Source organism: Scyliorhinus torazame, chromosome 4 (genome assembly GCF_047496885.1).
Source record: "Scyliorhinus torazame isolate Kashiwa2021f chromosome 4, sScyTor2.1, whole genome shotgun sequence".
NCBI lineage: Eukaryota > Metazoa > Chordata > Chondrichthyes > Carcharhiniformes > Scyliorhinidae > Scyliorhinus > Scyliorhinus torazame.
This window is the reverse complement of record NC_092710.1, coordinates 200,878,885-200,898,047: the sequence shown is the minus strand read 5'-3', so window position 1 is coordinate 200,898,047 and position 19,163 is coordinate 200,878,885. Positions and strand designations below refer to the sequence as shown.

Here is a 19,163-nt window from a genome sequence, read left to right as displayed (position 1 = left end):
TCGATGATGACTCCCTCTGAGCCCTCCTCCAGGCTGTGCCCACCAGATGAGGGGTCCTGATGCCAGCGACAAAAAGAGGAGGCCTCCCTCAACCACCCAACCTGCCTGGACAGAGGTGGCTGCAGAGATAAGCAGCATTGGTGTGGGGCTTTGGAACTGGAGCCAATGCAGCAAGTGGTTGAATGATATTTTGAGATCCGCAAGGGTCCTCACTCTCTGTATTGGTGTACAGAGGGGTTCAATAATGCTAGAGGCTTGAAAGAGGACTTCTGAAGTCCAAGGCACAGCACTGTGACACTATTTGTGTTCCCAATCCTTCTTTGAAGGTGACGTTATTGAACTGAGGTGAAGGGGGATGGGGATTGGGTCTTAGACTTGTTGAATGTCCACAGCGTGTCAGCTGCCAACCATTGTGCTTAGTTTGTGCACACGTTCCTCACAGAGCTCAGACACTTGCTGAAATTAAGAAACCTGAGAATAAACATCACAACAATGTCACACTCATCTCAGGAAATGTGGGCCCACAATTCCAGTGAGAGAAACAGGACAGGAGGTGGCATATCCGATCTGGCAATTCTCACACCGCTGGAGGAAAGGTTTCTGCTGTTGTCCTCCATAGAATGGAGCCACTCTGTGAGCAGAGGACAAATTGGAAGGAAGCCTGGGGCTGCTGAGATTGCAAGGGGTTTTAACCAAATCTGGGACACAAGGGGAAGAGGGCGAGGGGGAAGGTGAAACGTAGAAACATCGAATAAAGGTGCAGGAGTAGGAAATTCGGCCTTTCGAGCCTGCACCACCATTCAATATGATCATGGCTGATCATGCAAATTCATTATCCCACTTTCTCTCCATACTCCTTCATCCCTTTAGCTGCATGGGCCACGTCCAGCTCCCTCGTGAATATATCTAAAGAACTGGCCCCAGCAGCTTTCTGTGGTAGAGAATTCCACAAGTTCACAACTCTCTGAGAGAAGAAGTTCTTCCTCATCTCAGTCCTGAGTGGCTGACCCCTTATTCTTAGGCTGTGACCCCTAGTTCTGGACGTGACTGAGGCTTGGCATGGTAAGATGGTACATTGGTGGTTTATGCATTCAAAGGCCAGGAAGCTTCCTGGGATAGACTTAAGTGCATTCACGCCTGTAAGGATATCATATCTCATAATCTATATACTGCCGATGATATTGAGTATCGTGACCATGCACACCCCATGAAGCCTGAAAAAGGCTATTTAATAGTCTTTCTTCTTTGTGCTCTGTGCAGGTGAACATTCTTCTTCTGACCTCTCCAGCCTTGAGGGACCAACACATACCTCGGAGGAGGAAGAAGCAGCTTGGAGGGTCCAGCATCACACCTGCTCCCCGGACAGATCACCAGTGCAGATACCAGCACCTTGACAGGGATTAGCGCATCGGGACAAGGGCAGGCACAATTTGCTGAGGGCACTCAGAGTGTGGTGGAGCAGGCCTTGGTAGTCGGAGGAGTGTCAGGGGGGATCCAGAGACTGAGCCTGAATCAGATGATGAGACTCTGTCATTATCTCTGAGGCGGCAGATAGTGGACATCCAGCGTGAGGCACATCGAGATTTGGAGGATATACCAGAGGGGTTACATGCTCTGGCCGGACTATGGAAGTGTTCATTCAGGTCATGTGCACCATGATCACACACTCTTCAGAGAGCCAAACTTATTCCATGGAGAGACTGGTGACTGTCCTGGAGGGGCAAATCCACCAAATTACAGGGTATGTGCTCTGACCTGCACACTATCAGCCTGGCCCTGAGTTCAGGGGCCCAGGAGTAACAAGGGCCTGGGAGCATGGCACTAAACAGGTCCAAGGATCTCACAGGGAGGTAGGGAGGACCAGTTGGCCCTTATGACAGAGAAATAGCAGCAGCTGCCGTCACCTGGCACCAGATACTTCTGATGAGGGCAGCCTCTCTTCCACCCCTCCACCATTGGCACAGTCCACTTCAGAAAGTCCTCGTGACACTCATTAAGAGTCTTCTAATGTGGCAGTGCCCTCAAGACCTCAGCCACACAGTGGGTAACCCTTGTCACCCAAAAGCCATCCAAGGCACCAGGTCCATTAAACATGTCTGGCACTGGGGAGTTGAGGAGTAGGCTGCTGCCCGGGTACGTTACGCATACCTGATAGCCCTTCCTCTTAATGAATGTACAGGACTGGCCTGCTGGCATCTTTATGGTGGTGTGAGTTCAGTCTGTTGTTCCCTGAACTCTGGGGAAACCTGCAATTGCCACAAAGTCTCTGGCTCGCTCAGGTTGACTGTGGCAATCCATTGGAAAATGCAACATACTGGTATGTCCTTCAGACCATAATGCCATGATGTGATGCAGACTGCGTAATGCCACTGAGTCTCTATAGGCATCTTGAAGAGATTGAGTGGCAAATAAATTCAGTGCTACAGTCACCTTGATGACTATTTGCATTAGGTGACCACCCATGCAGTTGGAAGCTATCTCTCCTGCCAGAATCTCACAGAGAGATTATTGTGGCTCCAGAGAATCCCAGTCTCCTCTAGCAATGTGTCTTTGACATTTGAAGGTAACTCATTCTCTGCCTATGTACTTGGCTGGCAGCATAAGTCCTTGCTCTCTGCCTCCTTTGTTACAGGAAGACACCTGCGTCATCTTCTTGTGCCGACGGAGATCTGCCACCTTCATGCACTAGCACAGCATCTGGCCCTTTCCCTTTTCCAGTTTGGGCCTATACCCCCTAGAGTTTAGAACAGTGTGGGGAGAACTAATTGAGGTATACAAGATGCTAAACGGTATGGATAAAGTAGATGTGGAGCTGATGCTTCCTCTTGTGGGGCATTCTAAAATGAGAGGTCATAGTCTTGGAATAAGAGGTAGCAAATTTAAAACCGATTTGAGGGAAAACTTCTCCCAAAGGGTTGTGAATCTGTGGAATTCACGACCCCAGAGTGCGGTGGATGCTGGGACAGTGAGTAAATTTAAAGAGGAATTAGACAATTTTTAATTGGTAATGGGTTGAAGAGTTATGGTGAATGGACAGGACAGTGGAGGTGAGGCCAGGATAGGATCAGCTATGACTACATTGAGGGTGTTAGGCTCGGGAGGCTAAATTGTCTACTCCTGCTCCTAGGTCATGTGTTCTAAGGAGGAAATGCTCTGGCTGATTTCACAATCCAGCTCTTGGTCTGTCACATTGTAGGTAGCAGATGAGGAACATATCAGCCACGCCGGGATGATGGAGCAGACCCGATGGGCTGAATGGCCTAATTCTGCTCCTATATCTTATGAAGTTATGACCTCGTGACTCTCCAAAGTCAGGGGTGTAATGGAATACTCTCCATTTGCCTGGTTGAGTGCAGCTCCAACAACATTCAAAAAGCTTGTCACCATCCAGGACAAAGCAGCCCGTTTGGCATTCCACCCACAAACAAACATTCACTCCCTCCACCACCAAGGCACAGTAGCAGCAGTGCATACCACCTACAATATGCACAGCAGGAATTCACCAAGGCTCCTGAGATAGCACCTTCCAAACCCACAACCACTGCCATCTAGAACAGTCATTTTCAAACCCTTGGTCGCAACCCGTGCGGGTGGGCCGCTGGCAGGCGTTGGGAGGGTCGTGGGGCCATGCGTCGCGGCATTCCCGGTCATGGGAAGAAGTGCCCAACGGCACGACCAGCTTTAAAAATGCCAGCGGCGATCAGCTTTCAGAATGCCGGCCGTTCCGTGCATGCGTGCCTCTCAGCAGTGCCCAGATCCGGAGCCCAGTGGGGCAGAACGCCTCCTCCGGAGGTCAGTGCTGGAGTTTTCCTGCCTGGAGCGGTGGCAGAGAGCAGGTCATGCACCCCATATGCTGAAGTCCCATGTTCTGGGTGCGAGAGAGATTCCTCCATTTTGCAGCTGCCAGCAGTGCTGGTGTGAACTCCACGGCCGTTGGTGAACAACCCACAAAGGCAAAGCTGTAAACAGGAACAGAGCAGCATAAAGATGATGACTTGAAGTATGGGTTAGTAATTGTGCCAGTGCAAATCAGGATTCAAAGTTCATGTGTGTTACATGCAGGTAAGCACTGGCTAATGAAAGTTTAAAACCCTCAAAACTTCAAAGGCATTTGAAGACTAAATATGGTGAGTTCAAGGACAAACCTTTTTTATTATTTTCAACGGATACGGTGAGATCTTTAATCATCAGCTGAAATCATCATCAGAAATGTCACAGTGAATAACAAAGCAAGTGAGGTCGTGAGGACCAAGCAGGCTCACCTGCCACATTAAAGGTAGATGAAAATGGTGAGTTGCGAAGTTTAGGCGGCAGGGGTCACGAAGGTCGACTGGCATGGGTCACGAAGGATGGCTGGTTGGTAAAAAAGTCTGAAAAACACGGATCTAGAAGGACAAGGGAAGCAGATTCCGAGGGACACCACCACCTGGATGTTCCTCTCCAAACCACTCACCATCCTGAATTGGAAATATATCGTCGTTCCTTCACTTGTCGCTGGGTCAAAATCCTAGAGCACCCTCCCCAACAACACTGTACCTGCCATAGACTACAGCATTTCAAGAAGGCAGCTCACCACCACCTTCTTAAGGGCAATTAGGGATCACAATAAACGCTAGCCTAGCCAGTTAAGCCCACATCCCTGGAGTGAATAAAAAAACATCTATACCCTAACCACAGGATGGGAACTTCCAGCCATTACTGCTGCCGGGACCTTCTGGTCAAATGGACGGTGGCCAGCCACCACGGGAAGGATACGAACAACAGGAGACCCCATTGACAGCGGTAGATCCCATTACCAGGCAATGGCAGGCTGGCTCTGCTGTTGCAACATTTTGCAGCTTCACTTGTCCATCTGTTAATCTGTTGCAATGTTACCAGCACGTCAAGTATCTCTCAGTAAAAACAAACTCCAATACACTGATGAGAATGCATGATTAGAATTGCACTTCCAATCTTATTTGTGTTATGGAAGCCTAAATGGTGAGGAAAGGAGCCACACTAAGGAGGCCAAAAGTGCCACAAAATAAATCAAAGACAATTTACAATCATTTTGAGGTCAGGGTCTAATTTATTTTAAAATACTAGAACTCACTGCTCGGAATGATCAGCTAAATATTTGTTTTCCACACCTCCTGCATTCTGCAACCTCTTAGATCATAGAATTTACAGTGCGGAAGGAGGCCATTTGGCCCATCGAGTCTGCACCGGCTCCTGGAAAGAGCACCCTATCCAAGGTCAACACCTCCACCCGATCCCCATAACCCAGTAACCCTTCCCAACACTAAGGGTAATTTTGAACACTAAGGGCAATTTATCATGACTAATCCACCTAACCTGCACATCTTTGGACTGTGGGAGGAAACCGGAGCACCCGGAGGAAACCCACGCACACACGGGGAGGATGTGCAGACACCGCACAGACAGTGAGCCAAGCCGGAATTGAACCTGGGACCCTGGAGCTGTGAAGCAATTGTGCTATCCACAATGCTACCGTGCTGCCCTTGATACCAAACTTGGCACCACCTAATCATTGTATCTTATTTTATTTTCTTGTTAATCTTCAACCTTAGCAGTGTCCTGCCTTGGCTATTTAATGTATAAAAACAGGCAGGCCAGTTTTCATCTCAGGTCTGATTGCAGTTTTAGAAGTGTGGTGGTATGTATTAGGGGTAATACGGTACACCACGTGTCGACAGGCTATTGGTGGAGGGATGCCAGGTCCTGATAGGATCTGCCACCTACTGGACTCCACCCAGAAATGCCGGTATAAGAACCCAGTTTTTCCCTCCATTTCCCTCAGCAGCTGCATTCTGTAACCACGCTGCTGGGGATAAAGTTCTGCTTAATAAAGCCTTCAATTGACATTACCTCAACCTGCCTCGTGTCATATTGACGGTGCTAGAAGAAGCTCCTCATGCAATCATGATGTGCTGTGAGCAGTAGCAGATTTCCATTCAGGACATTCAAAATGAGATGTTGGAGTTCATATGGAATGTACAGTGCAGAAGGAGGCCATTCGGCCCATTGAGTCTGCAGCAGCCCTTGGAAAGAGCACTCTACTTAAGCCCATACGTCCGCTCTATCACCATAAACAATTAACCCCACCTAACCTTTTTCTTTGGACACCAAGGGCAATTCAGCATGGGCAATCCACCTAACCTGCACATCTTTGGACTGTGGGAGGAAACCAGAGCACCCAGAGGAAAGCCACCCAGTCACGGGGAGAACGTGCAGATTCCACACAGACAATCACGCAAGCCGGGAATCGAACCGGGGATCCTGGAGCTGTGACGCAACAGTGCTAACCACTATGCTACCGTGCCACCCATTGCCGTCCGGTTGGACAGTTCCACTGAATAATCACCGGCATCCTGATCTCGTCATATAACTCTTCAACCTGAACGTTTCAGCTCATGATAACCTCCAATGCACTGAAAGCATATTCTTTCAACTGGCCCTCTATTTTTATTACTGAAAGGGCTGGTAGTAGCTTTTTTTCTGTAGAAGTGATTAATTACAAGTGTCTTTCACATACCGAGCAAATGATCAGGTCCAGTTACTCCAACATCATTTTTTTAAAACAACATACAATACTGCTTTCATGACCTCAGGTCTAATGTGAACGAGACTTCTTGTACAAATCTGAGTCTTTATTATCTCTCTCTCTCTCACTGAAACAGCGAAGAGCGAAAACAAAACTGCTTTCAGCTATGCCCAAGGAAATTATTTCTACTACCCTAAACAGAGACATCACTGTTTCCTATTATTTGTTAAGTTCTTGGCAACGTACCAGGGGAAGCCTCACAGTTCACTGTAACATTGTTCTAAACAATCCACCTTGTTCCCACATATCTGCAGTGAAGTGAGTGCATTTCTTTTAGTTTAGCTCATGAACATACCTGGTCTTCACAATTGATTGTACCACCCATTTTAATCGCAGCAAGAGGAGTCTAACACCGCTGTGCTAAGCAATATCATTACATATCAGCCCTGAAAGTAGCAACACTAAAATGTTAAACCTAAATTTATCTAAGAACTTCAGTATGTTCGTAAGAATTTTCGACCGGATTGTATGAAAATACAAGGTGTATTTTCAGACATGACTGCTTTATGTTGCACTTTGTGGATGTGGATGTGTTTGCTTGTTACAGTACCAGACCAGACCCCAATGTATGTTCGGAAACTGGACAAGAAATCCCAACAACTTTGTAATGTGTAAACTGTGAAGAAAGGATACTTTATCCCCAGCAGTAATTCCACTGATAAATAGGGATTTTTGCATTAAAACAAACTTTATTCTTAACACAGGACCAACTTTATTAACATCATTTAACTGTTACAATTAACAGTTAAACAATTCTTAACAATAAAAGAAAATACTTAAACTTCTAACTTGTACCTTCTCTCACCAATTAAGCAAAACCCGTTACAAGTCAAGAGTCACTTGTAAATAAAGTTAGCAAACACAGAGATACTTGCTGTCCTCAATGTGGAGAGTTGCTTTCAACCTGCAAATCCTTCTGTCTTTGGCAGCTAAAAGTTAAACTGCTTGCTATAGACCTGGCTCCAACCATTAATTACATAATCTCCATCCCACTAACTGTTTTATGACCATCTTACTAAGGCTAAACCATCTCCTCAATTATTGAAACCCCAGGGAACCTTCTTTCTATAGACAAATGTCCATTAGCCCTATATAGGTAAATAATTAGATGGTTATAATCAATGATTATCGCACTTTTACAGCATCTTAATTGCATATTTTGCAGACACATCACCTTCCTTAATGTTAAACTAGGATTTATAAAAAATAAACAAGGACGGGATTCTCCATAGCCCGACGGCGAAATCGGGAAGGGGGATCAGGCGGAAAATGACTCCAGACGCCGGAATTGGGGCAGGCGCCCGTTTGACGGGTCGTGGTGCTCCGCCCTTCCCAATCGGCATCACTGAGGCGCACGCTGCGCGCAGTCACAATGCCATTGGTACGTCATCAGCTTGCCCATCCGCGATGTTCCGCCTCCGATGGGCCGGGTTCCAGACGGCGCATGCCACATGCGGTCCCAGCAGTCGGGATTACAACACCATAAGACCATAAGACATAGGAGTGGAAGTAAGGCCATTCGGCCCATCGAGTCCAAGCCACCATTCAATCCTGGCTGATTTCAACTCCATTTACCCGCTCTCTCTCCATAGCCCTTAATTCCTCGAGAAATCAAGAATTTATCAACTTCTGTCTTAAAGACACTCAACGTCCCGGCCTCCACCGCCCTCTGTGACAATGAATTCCACAGACCCACCACTCTCTGGCTGAAGAAATTTCTCCTCATCTCTGTTCTAAAGTGACTCCCTTTTATTCTAAGGCTGTGCCCCCGGGTGCTAGTCTCCCCTGCTAATGGAAACAACTTCCCTACGTCCACCTTATCTAAGCCATTCATTATCTTGTAAGTTTCTATTAGATCTCCCCTCAACCTCCTAAACTCCAATGAATATAATCCCAGAATCCTCAGACGTTCATCGTATGTTAGGCCTACCATTCCTGGGATCATCCGTGTGAATCTCCGCTGGACCCGCTCCAGTGCCAGTACGTCCTTCCTGAGGTGTGGAGCCCAGAATTGCTCACAGTATTCTAAATGGGGACTAACTAATGCTCTATAAAGCTTCAGAAGCACATCCCTGCTTTTATATTCCAAGCCTCTTGAGAGGAATGACAATATTGCATTTGCTTTCTTAATTACGGACTCAACCTGCAAGTTTACCTTTAGAGAATCCTGGACTAGGACGCCCAAGTCCCTTTGCACTTCAGCATTATGAATTTTGTCACCCTTTAGAAAATTGTCCATGCCTCTATTCTTTTTTCCAAAGTGCAAGACCTCACACTTGCCCACGTTGAATTTCATCAGCCATTTCTTGGACCACTCTCCTAAACTGTCTAAATCTTTCTGCAACCTCCCCACCTCCTCAATACTACCTGCCCCTCCACCTATCTTTGTATCATCGGCAAACTTAGCCAGTATGCCCCTAGTCCCGTCATCTAGATCGTTAATATATAAAGAGAACAGCTGTGGCCCCAACACTGAACCCTGCGGGACACCACTCGTCACCGGTTGCCATTCCGAAAAAGAACCTTTTATCCCAACTCTCTGCCTTCTGCCTGACAGCCAATCGTCAATCCATGTTAGTATCTTGTCTCGAATACCATGGGCCCTTATTTTACTCAGCAAATTTTACTTATTTTACCATGTGGCACCTTATCAAAGGCCTTTTGGAAGTCAAGATAGATAACATCCATTGGCTCGCCTTGGTCTAACCTATTTGTTATCTCTTCAAAGAACTCTAACAGGTTTGTCAGGCACGACCTCCCCATACTAAATCCATGCTGACAAGTCCTAACCTGACCCTGCACTTCCAAGAATTTAGAAATCTCATCCTTAACGATGGATTCTAGAATCTTGCCAACAACCGAGGTTAGGCTAATTGGCCTATAATTTTCCATCTTTTTCCTTGTTCCCTTCTTGAACAGGGGGGTTACAACAACGATTTTCCAATCCTCTGGGACTTTCCCTGACTCCAGTGACTTTTGAAAGATCATAACTAACGCCTCCACTATTTCTTCAGCTATCTCCTTTAGAACTCTAGGATGTAGCCCATCTAGGCCCGGAGATTCATCAATTTTTAGACCTCTTAGTTTCTCTAACACTTTCTCCTTTGTGATGGCTACTACATTCAACTCTGCCCCCTGACTCTCCTGAATTGTTGGGATATTACTCATGTCTTCTACTGTGAAGACTGACGCAAAGTACTTATTTAGTTCCTCAGCTATTTCCTTGTCTCCAATCACTAGATTACCAGCGTCATTTTGGAGCGGCCCAATGTCTACTTTTGCCTCCCGTTTGTTTTTAATGTATTTAAAGAAAATCTCCTAAGTGTTCCCTTACTTTAAAATCTTTTATCAAGTCTGGCGCATTACATAACACTAAGTCCAGAATGACCTGTTCCCTCGTGGGCTCCATCACAAGCTGTTCTAAAAAGCCCTCCTGTAAACATTCAATTAATTCCCTTTTTTTGGGTCCACTGGCAACATTATTTACCCAGTCCACCTGCATATTGAAGACCCCATGATCACTGTGACCTTGCCTTTCTGACATGCCCTTTCTATTTCGTGGTGCATTTTGTGCCCCTGGTCCTGACCACTGTTAGGAGGCCTGTACATAACTCCCATTATGGGTTTTTTGCCTTTGTGATTCCTCAACTCTACCCACACAGACTCCACATCATCTGACTCTATGTCGTTTAGTGCTATTGATTTAATTTCATTCCTAATTAACAAGTCCACCTGTCTTTTCGATAGGTTGTGAATCCCTGGATGTTTAAATGCCAGTCCTGAACCCCCTGCAACCACGTCTCTGTGATGACTACCACATCATACCTGCCAGTCACAATCTGGGCCACAAGCTCATCTACCTTGTTCCATACACTGCGCGCATTTAAATATAGCACCTTTAATTCTCTATTGACCGTCCCTTTTTGTTTTCTTGGTGTGGTGGACCTTGGTTTACTGAGCCTTTCCATACACTGTGTCATATTTTGTGAGATGGGGACTATCGTAACCTCTCCTGAGTTCTGTCTTTTCGTGCCTTTTTGTATTCCTAAGCAGCTACGCTTCCCACTGATTACTTCACCTCTTGGTTCCCTGACTTTTCCTAGCATGCCGTCGTGCGGAGAGTGTCCAACACCGCCACATTCAGTCGAGGTCCGTACCGCTGCTCGAGGGGCTTCTGCCAGGGCTGGAGGCGGGGTGGGGATGGGCGGGGGGGGGGGGGGGTGGTGTGGTGTGGCCTGGAGGTGGGCTGTGGGGTCGGGGTTGGTGGGTACGCGGTCCAGCACAGCCGGTGCCATCTTTTCCGGCTTGACCGGTGTGTGTGGGGGGGGTGTAGGCCTGCGCGGCTCTGCAGCTTGTCAGCCCTGCTGTGCTGTATTTTTCTATGTTCTTTGCGCATGTGCAGCACGGGACCCGGCGATTCTCCTACTGTTTTCTGCGCATTCCGTGGATGTTTCACACAGCACCGGTGTTAGCCCTTCACCAGTAGCGGAATCGGTGAGGGCGTCATGACGATTTTCCCATTGTGAAATACCACGGATCCTCATTTGGCGTCGGCACTTAGCCTCAGGAACACAGAATCCAGCTCCAAGTCTATTCTTCATATTAATTTTACAAATTCTACATCATTTTATTTTGGTTAACAAACACTGATATGTTTCCATTTATCTTTGGGTAATGTCTTGTGTAATTCACAAAGCCAGCAGAGGGTGAAAATTACCATTCCAATTTATTAAATCCTGTTTCATTATAATCGACAAAGAGTAAAAGATTGAAGCATCAGATGCAGGGTAACTTTCCCTGAATTTTCAAGTATTAATTGAGTCAAACTAAATAAACAACTAAGTGGAAACTACTGGCAGGTTGTTTAGAATGATGAAGCTTACATTGAGTGCATTTAATTAAAATAATATTGCCCCTGCTTACAATATCATTACATATATGAGTCATTTGGCTGAAGAAATATTATTTATTTCAGGTAAAGCTGCTCTGCAACAGAACTGCTGTAAAAGTTTGTGAGCTGTAGCTGAGTATCACAGATGCTGAAGCGTACGAACATTGCAACAGGAAATATGTCTAGATTCGTAGAGATTATATAAACCAAGGTAATTGTATTTCTGCTGTGTAATAATTACTGTACTGGAAAATAAAATGTACGATTCAATTCCTCATCATATCCTACCCCTCCCATGATAAATGATTAACTTTCTAATGTTCGAGTTAATGCAATGCTAATGGAAGGAAATGCAAATTAATCAGTTCAAATCAGTAAAAATTTAAATGAACTTAATTGTAATTATAAACTTATAATTATATATGTGGTTCAGGAATGTTCAGTCAGTTAGCTTACAGCAATTTTCCATGGTTCTTCAATGAAAAAGTTAACCTCTTATCAGTTCATTCATTGGAATTGCCATAAAGTGGATCATTCTAATATGATGCAACTTCTGGAACCAGATGCTAGAAAGAGGGGAATTTATAAAATTAATTTACCAGATGTGGGTGTAGCTGGCTAGGCCAGCATTTATTTCTCATCCTAGTTGCCTTTTGGAAGGTGATGGTGAGGTGCATTCTTGAACCGCTGCAGTCCATGTGGTGTAGGTACACCCTCTGTGCTGTTAGGGAGGGAGTTCCAAGATTTTGACATCACATCAGTGAAGGAATGGCGATATATTTGCAAGTCAGGATGGTGAGTGTCATGTGAGAGTACCTTTAAGAATTGGGTGTTTATTACTGCAGTGATGTTAGAGAGCGGATGGAGCTGGGCTGTCAGCTTTTTACTTTCATTTTAGGCTGTTTGCTGCAGGGTGTGTTTTAGTTTCGTTTTCAGAGCCGGATAGCTGCAGTCACGGCCAGAGGGTGTATTAGAGTCTCTCTCTGTAATCTAAAGACTGTAAATCGATCCTGGTGATTTAAAACTAATAACAGTAGTGACTTTAACCAGATATGCTTCTGGTAAAAGGTGTTTTAAGTCTTATGGATGTTAAAAGGAAAGCTTAAAGGATTACTTAGTGTTGTATTCTTTGGGGGTTGTATTTGAATTAGTGGTTGCTAAGATGTTCACTTTATGTTTTAAAAAGGTTAACTTGAGTTCATAGAATAAACATTGGTTTGCTTTAAAAAATACTTTTCCATTTCTGCTCTACCACAGCTGTAGAGTGGGCCGTATGCTCCCCATACCACAATCTAATAAAAGTTGTGGGTCAGGTGAACTCCATGATACAATTTGGGGTTCTCTAAACCCTGGCCTATAACAAATTGGGGGCCCGAGGGGGATAAAAGTCTATCTATTGGATTGGCTTAGTGAACTTAAAGACAGTGAGGAGTGAGCATATTGTGGGTGCTTTTCAGGTATGGTATTCTAGTTTAAGTAGTGAGTGTGTTGTGGACAATGGCTCTTTCAGAGGCTCAGAAGTTTTTGGGGGTGGAGGTGGTCACACGCAGTACCTTACGACAGAGACTAAAAGCAGACTGTCAGATTTGGAAAAAACATTGCAGTTAACATTACCTGACAAAATGCGAAAAGGTGAGGTAATTATGGCGGTGGCTAAGCATTTAAAGTTGCCTGAAATACAGTTTGACTCATTGGAAATGGCAAAAATTCAGTTACAAATTAAACAAATGGAACATGAGAAAGAATTATAGCAGCTGGAATACGAAAGAGAGAGAGAAAGGAAAAAGAAAGAGGAAGAGAGAGAGGAAAAAGAGAGAGAAGAAAGGAAAACAGAAATAATAGCCCTGGATGAACAAAAAGAAAAAGAAAGGGAGATACAGATCAGGGAAAAAGATAAAGAGAGAGAGTTTGAACTTCAGAAAATGGCCATGAAACATGACAGTCAGTTAAAATTGGCAGGCGTAAAGGGAAACGTACAGTTGGATGATATTGATGACGATAGTGAGAAAGAGCATCAAAGGCGAAGGCTTGGTGGAATCTATTTAAATATGTCCAAGCATTGCCAAGGTTTGATGGGAAGGAGGTAGAAGCCTTTTCATTTCATTTGAGATGGTAGCTAAACAAATGAAATGGCCACAAGACATGTGGGTATCACTGATTCACACAAAGCTGATAGGTAGGGCTAGTGAAGTGTTTGCATCACTACCGGAGGAGGTACCTGGGTTGTATGAGGAGGTGAAAAGTCAAAAGGTTTAGAAATTTAAGGAAACAACCTTGTCAAACATTCATGGAGTTTGAAAGGATCAAACAGAGTAATTTTGATAGCTGGATAAGGGCTTTGAAAATAGACCAAATGTATGAAGCTCTCAGAGAAATTATACTTTTGGAGGAGTTTAAAAATTCAATTCCTGATGTAGTGAGAATTCATGTGGAAGAGCAGAGGGTTAAAACTGCGAGATTAGCAGCAGAAATGGCAGGTGATTATGAATTAGTTCAGAAATCAAAGTTTGGTTTCCGACATCAGTTTCAGCCTGTGAGGGATAGAAACTGGGGACATGAGAAATACTCAAGTGATAAAGGTAAAGGTGATCTGATGGGAGATAATAAGGAGAGTGTACCTCAGATGAAAAAAGAAATCCAGGAGGGTGGAAAAGAAATGAAAAATTTCAAATGTTTTCACTGTAATAAACTAGGCCACGTAAAATCACAGTTTTGGCGGTTGAAGAAAAGCTCTGGGAAGGCTGATGTAGTAAAACAGGATAAGACAGTGGGGTTTGTTAAAGTGGTAAAGGAAAGCCCAAGTGATGACCTGGCCCATAACATGAGTGACTTGGAGGTGGTGGGGTTCCCAGGTATCTGCTGCTCTTGTCCTTCTAGATAGTAGTGGTTGTGGGTTTGGAAGATGCTGCATAAGGAATCTTGGTGAGTTCATCTTGTAGATAGTGAACACAGCTATCATGTTTGTTGACGGTGGAGGGATTGAATGTTTTGTGGAATGGATAGCAATCAAGCATGCTGCTTTGTCCTGTATGCCGTTGAGCTTCTTGAATGTTGTTGGAGCTGCACTCATCCAGGCAAGTGGAAAGTACTCCACTATGTTCCTGATTTGTGCGCCTTGTAGATGGTGCACACACACTTTGGGGTGGTTGGGGGGGGGGGGGGGGGGGTCAGTCAGGAGGTGAGTTACGCTGAAGAATTCCCTAGCCTTTGACCTGCTCTGGCAGACACAGTTTTTATATGGCTAGTCCAGTTCAGTTTCTGGACAATGGTACCCTCCAGGATATTGACAGTGGGGCATTCAATGGTGGTAATGCCATTGAATGTCAGGGGTGGCGGTTAGGTCCTCTCTTGTTGAAGATGGTTATTGTCTGATACTTGTGGGGCATGACTGTGACTTGCCAGTTGTGAGCCCAAGCCTGGATATTGTTCAGATCATGCTGCATTGGAACATGCACTGCTTCAGTATCTGGGGAGTCAGAAATGGGGCTGCACATGCCGCAAACATCCCCACGTCTAGCCTAATAATGGAAGGAAGGTCATTGATAAAGCAGCTGAAGATGGTTGCACCTTGAACATCACCCTTTGGAATTCCTGCAGTGATGATTGATCTCCAACCACCACAATCATCTTCCTTTGTGCCAGGTATGACTCCAATGAGTGGAGAGTTTGCCCCCTGATTCCCATTGACTCCAGTTTAGCTAGGGCTCCTTGATGCTATATTCGGTTAAATGCTGCCTTGATGTCAAGGGCAGTCACTCTCACCTCACCTCAGGAATTCAATACTTTTGTCCATATTTGAACTAAGGCTGTAATGAGGTCAGGAGCTGAATTACCCTGGTGGAACTCAAACTCAATGAGCAGGTTATTGTTGAATAATTGCCACTTGATACTGATGATTGAGAGTAGACTGCTAGGACGGTAAATGGCTGAGTTGGATTTGCCCTGTTTCTTGTGTACAGGACATACCTGGGCAACTGTACATTGGCATCTTTTACCGTTCACTATGAACATTGAAATAAGATTAGGTCCAATCAGTTTAACATTAAATAAGCTGTAATAAGCTTAATAAGCTGATACAAATTAATTACGTATTTCAAAAACCTCTTGGTATAATCTAATATAAAAACAGTAACATTTGAAAATGAACCATAATGAAAAATCATGCTATTCTAAAATTTGATACATGGGTCAAATGTTGCACAGACAATGGGCTGAATGATCTCTGTGCTGCATCATTCATTCTGTGGAGTTTGCACATTCTCCACGTGTTTGCGTGGGTTTCCTTCGGGTGCTCTGGTTTACTCCCACAGTCCAACGATGTGTAGGTGAGGTTGATTGGCCACGCTAAAATGTCGGGGAGAGGGCGGGGCAGTGGGCCTAGGTGGGGTGCTCTTTTGGGGGGTCGGTGACGCCTCGATGGGCCGAGAGTCATTGAAAACCATGTCCATTTTGGTCCTATCAAAAAAACATCATCAGTGCCTGCAGTTCCTGTTACACCTCTAGATGGCGCTGTAATAGTTACCTTCAATGCTAAAGACATCATGGCTGTCTGCTGCACACTCGCTCGTGCCTAGCTTTTCTACCACCAATCATCTTTGTGCTGCTGCAATCATAACCTACTTTAGACCCTACTATCTGCCAATCTGATCACTGATTATAACTTGGGTTACTTTGTTTGTTAAAATGTATGTCCTTTTGAAATATTCTAAAATTTACATACATTTTTAAAACTATATAAATTCAAATCCATGTATTATACAATGTCAATAATAATATGTTATGCATTTTATGTGTACATCATAATTAAAATATTTTTTTAAAACACAATCTAAGTGTAGAACACATTTATTATCGCACTTTACAGAAAATAAGTTAATATTACTCCCTCCTCCATTGTCGTGCACATTTCCCACCTTCCACGGTCAGGTACAAACCCGCCCCCCCCACTCTACCTTCCCCATCTCCTCCAGCTTCTCTGCCCCATCTAACCCCACTTCACCTTTCATCCCTCTCTGATCTGTAACCTCCATCCATGCTCTACTTTCCTCTGTCTCCCAGCTTCTAACATTCCTCTGCCACTGACTTCACAGCCAGTATTACTGCCTGAGCTCTCTTTCCCTTCCTCTCACTCCTCTCTAAACCTTATTCCAATTTTACACTTGAAAGATCAGCTACCATCTACAAATTTGAAGGGAGAAGAAGTGTGTAAAGTAACACCGAGTGTACAATGGAGAAGAGAGGAAATGAAGATCATGGTGAAACAAACAGGACAGATTATCTTTGGCAAAAAAAGAACTGTAAGAATTGAAAGAGAGAGTTTTAAAAGAGCCACAAGAAACTTCTCAATAAGATAGAAAGAGAATAAATACTTGTGAAATGATTGGCTAAAATTGAACTAATTGATACATAGCTAACCTTAACGTTTGCAAAATGTATTCTAGACACGTTAACCATCCTTGGCGTGACATTTCCAACTGGCCCAGCATGATGTTGTCGATAGTATTAATTTATCTTCATCTCTATATCTCCTCAAACTGTCTTACCTTTCTAGCCATAGTTCACAGCTGAACCTCGGGCTGTACTCACCCAATATCCACACATGTGCACATTGTTACAACAGCTTGGGCTAGTACATGGTCAATTCCAGCCCCATGTGCCCCAGAGTCACAGCACAAGTGAATTAATCGATACCTCTTAAAAAAATACCCACAGTGTTTGGCCCTAGGCTGCCCAATATTCGCAGTCATCAGGTTTGTAAATGTAAACCTGATTACTGTTTATTTATAACAAGAACTATCATGAAATAAGCAGTAAATGCAACTTAGTAACGACAAGCTAATGCCCAATACCCACTTTAACGTTCCCCCACCCTCTACACACACTCAAGCACGGTAGCATTGTGGATAGCACAATTGCTTCACAGCTCCAGGGTCCCAGGTTCGATTCCCCGCTGGGTCACTGTCTGTGCGGAGTCTGCACATCCTCCCCGTGTGTGCATGGGTATCCTCCGGGTGCTCCGGTTTCCTCCCACAGTCCAAAGATGTGCAGGTTAGGTGGATTGGCCATGATAAATTGCGCTTAGTGTCCAAAATTGCCCTTAGTGTTGGGTGGGGTTACTGGGTTATGGGGATAGGGTGGAGGTGTTGACCTTGGGTAGGGTGCTCTTTCCAAGAGCCGGTGCAGACTCGATGGGCCGAATGGCCTCCTTCTGCACTGTAATGTCTATGATAATCTATGAAGACAGACAAACACAGAGGGGCGGAAAGGGGTTAAAAATCGTAGTGGAGGAATAAATAGCCTTTGTTTCAGATGATGGTTCTTTAACAAACGTTCTTCACAGTAAGCTTGCAGAATTCAGTCTTTGGTTTGCAGCCTGTAATGAACATTCTTTGTAGATTCATTCATTCAGGTACTTGTAATGTAAAAATGCATTACTTGTCGGTTTTCCTGAAGAGACACCTTATTTCTCATCAAACTTTGCTTTCAGTTTGTGGTTTGTCTCAGGTCTCTGTAGTTCCAGGAAAACAGACTGCAGAGACTTTCTGGGGAGAAAGGGGCTGTTTAGCACAGGGCTAAATCGCTGGCTTTGAAAGCAGACCAAGGTAGGCCAGCAGCAGGTTCAATTCCCGTACCAGCCTCCCTGAACAGGCACCGAAATGTGGCGACTAGGGGCTTTTCACAGTAACTTCATTTGAAGCCTAATTGTGACAATAAGCGATTTTCATTTCATTTCAAGTCAACCCTCACTGTGGCCCTCAGGAGCTGGTTCGCTGGATCTTTCTGGAGAGAGTTAGCTGGACCTTTGTTTCACCGTCCTGCCAGAATCAAAACTCAAACTAAACTCAAACCTTGGAACTCTGAAAAATATCCCAGTGGAATAAGATCCAATCACCACCTGTCACCAGGCAGAGCCCAGCCTGATCCAATCACCACCTGTTACCAGGCAGAGCCCAGCCTGATCCAATTACCACCTGTTACCAGGCAGGGCACTGCCTTTTGGGCCAATTCACTGGCCACCAGCCAATCGATAAAACTGAGTCCCAACTCATCACTCAGTCATTGATGCCAGCCAGCCTGCAGCTTTGGTTTAAACCATCACAGCCTCCTGGACTCTTCCTGCTTGAATGAAAGATACAGGCTTCTTGCCTTAAAAAGGCATCACCAATAATCACCCATGGATCAAAAATGTAATGGCAAAAAGTAAAAGAAAGGGGAAAAGGGGATAAACGGAATAAACAGGAAAGACCCGTACAACATCCATAAAATTCACTGGATAATGAACAGGAAAAGATACATGGCCAATTTTACTCTTGCTAACTATAGGTTACTGAGCTGTATTAGACTCTCAGCTGGGATCTGCTAAGTGCACCTTCCCAATCTGTGAAGGTTAGGTAGTCACTGAATAAACTTCCACAGGCATCAGGAGAACTGAATTTAAATATCATGATGAAAAATATACATTCATAGAATCTCCACAGTGCAAAAGGAGGCCTTCGGCCCATCGGGTCTACACTGGCCCTCTGAAAGAGCACCCTACCTAGGCCCACACACCTGCCCTATCGCCGTAACCCTCTAATAGTTTAATAGTTTAATAATTGCAATGAATAGAAGAATATGCAGTTGGAATTAAAAAAGCAACAGCCTATCCATTTTGCCTTTTTGCATGAT

The 19,163-nt window shown here is 44.7% G+C and overlaps 1 protein-coding gene across 2 annotated transcripts in view; it reads right to left on the bottom strand.

Moving 5' to 3' along the window:
• LOC140410695 (protein eva-1 homolog A-like) overlaps window positions 1–19,163 on the bottom strand; it is a 548,454-nt gene that overhangs the window by 279,646 nt on the left and 249,645 nt on the right. The window lies entirely within an intron of this gene.